The sequence below is a fragment of the Nanorana parkeri genome, unplaced genomic scaffold (genome assembly GCF_000935625.1).
Source record: "Nanorana parkeri isolate BGI_ZX_2015 unplaced genomic scaffold, ASM93562v1 scaffold34, whole genome shotgun sequence".
NCBI lineage: Eukaryota > Metazoa > Chordata > Amphibia > Anura > Dicroglossidae > Nanorana > Nanorana parkeri.
Window position 1 is genome coordinate 1,159,650 of NW_017306302.1, and position 2,428 is coordinate 1,162,077.

Below are 2,428 nucleotides of genomic sequence, written 5' to 3' on the forward strand. Positions count from 1 at the left end.
CCCTCCACCCCCTTCACCTCTTGGAAGCTCTCTCATCAGTCTGTTTTACTTGTTTTTAATACATACTGTTTTCAGAAATCTTCAGGCTTGTCAAGCTTTTGTCTTCTCCCAGCTGTGGCTGGTCCAATGCTACTCTCTGAATTAATACTCTGTGAATGAAGGATGGGGGTGGGGAGCAGCTCTGGATTAAAAGTGAGCATTGTACCATGTGCTATTTATTTATTTTAAGCTTCTGCTAGAGTGCCATTTTATTTAAGCAACTTGGGATTGGCCTTTTCAACCTTAGCTGTAGCTAAATACTGACATCCTTAATAACTACAACTAAGAATTGTATGTCTGAAAGATATCATGTGATATTATCTGTCCGCTGGAGTTATAACTAAAGAGTAATTTTGAAGTTTTTTTGTGCTGATGCTTTCTGTCGCCTTATCCTCATACATATTCTACAAAATATTCTTCCTGAGAAAAGAAACACATTTTGTTTTTGTTTTTTAATATACAGTGCCTGTAAAGCTAATTAATGAGGGATAATGGTAGATAAAGAGGCAACATCAGTCATCACCAAAATCAAATCTGCTCTGTAATGAAGCTCTCCTAAATCCCTTGTGGCCTGTTTAGATCATTTCAGCAACTTTACAACTCTTGCCTTTAAAATCAGATCTATATATTAAGTCAGGAAGTTATTCAAATATCAATCATACTTGAACTTCCTGGGAATTAGACCTATTCTTGTGGATTTTTCCAAAATACGAGTGGGGTACAGATCTTTGGATTTTATGATGTGCAAGTTAACATATATTAGGGTTTCTTTTGTTATTTAATATTCCCCTGCAAAATTCAGGTAATTACCTAATCATATTCTATAGTAGAATCACATTTTAAGATTGTATTCATTTCTGCAACATCTAATAGCATCCTCAACTTCTGCTTATATGTTTTTTTCTTATAAAATCACCATGCCTCCTGTATCAATGTTTTTATTGAAGAGATAACAATAAAAATAACAGAATCAGCAAATGATGCATAGTCATGATGTGTATGAATACATAGTCAAGGAGTCAACTTCATAAAGAATTATAAATAGAATATACATTGCAGAATAAAGAGCTGCTGCCGGAAAGGGCAAAGAAAGAGAAAAGAAGTAGTAAGAAAAAGAGAAAAAGGAAGGGGTAAGGGGTGTGTGGGGGACGGATGACTGTATGTCACCGTGGGCCAAGGGGTTTTCACAACGGTATTGAACCCCGACGGTAGAAAGTGTTCAATCCAAGGATACCATATCGAGTGAAACTTGTCCATGCGATCAGCCTATACCTGATCATGAAGCATGGTCTGCGTAATCCTGGATTTGGTTTCATTCAGTGGTATAGTGAGAGATTTCCATGTTTTTAGTGATGGTTTATTTTGCTGCTTGTCAAAACTTGTAACATGAGAGCAAATTGAACCTTGAGAATGCTAGGAGAGCAGACATTAAAAGAGAACTATGGGGTATGTGTTTTTCCCCATAGTTCTCTTTAGGGTCACGGGAGGACATATACTAGCGTCCTTCCATGACCCAAAGCTCAGTATATCCCGAGCTACAGCTCACGGTATACTGAGACTGCCGCAGCCGGGATGGATCCCGACAATGCTGTTGAGATTCACCCAGCTGCGTGAATGACAACTGGCTCGGCCTATCTAGAGGCAGAGCCAGTTGTGCCCGCCCCTCCCCCGTCCGTTCCTCCAGTCAGTGCTGGAGGATTAAACTGCCCGGACTGGAGCACCTGATATTATATACTGCCTGGCCAAAAAAAAGGTCACATACTCTAATATATCATTGGACCACCTTTACCTTCTAATACAGCACACATTCGCTTTGCTATCATTTTGATAAACTCATGCAAAGACCTTGTAGGGTTAATGGGAGAGTCTTAAAGTCTTCTCCAGCACATCTCAAAGATTCTCAATGGGGTTAAGGTCTGGACTCTGTAGTGGCCAATCCATGTGCGAAAATGATGTCTCATGCCCCCTGAACCACTCTTTCACAATTTGAGCCCAATAAATCCTGGCATTTTCATCTTGGAATATGCCGTGCCATCAGGGAATAAAAAAACCCTTTGATGGAAAATCCTGGTCATTCAGTTTATTCAGGTAGGCAGCTGACCTAATTTTTTGGAGACATAGAGGGTTATTCACTAAAGAGCCGAAGGATCTAGCCGTAGCTTCGGCTGATCCTTGGGCTCGCTTCGGCCACCTCTGCCCTTCAGTTCAGTCAAACCGAAGGGCTGCTGTAAGGGCTATTCACAATAACCCGTACAGCAGCCGATGTCACCGCTAGCGTGATGTCACCGCTAGCTCCGCCCCAATTGTTTTTCTTTTGCCGGCATCTGTCAGATGCTTCATTATGCAACGGGAGTTCGTCGCGTGTGGTCGGGTTGGCATGTGTCAGTTT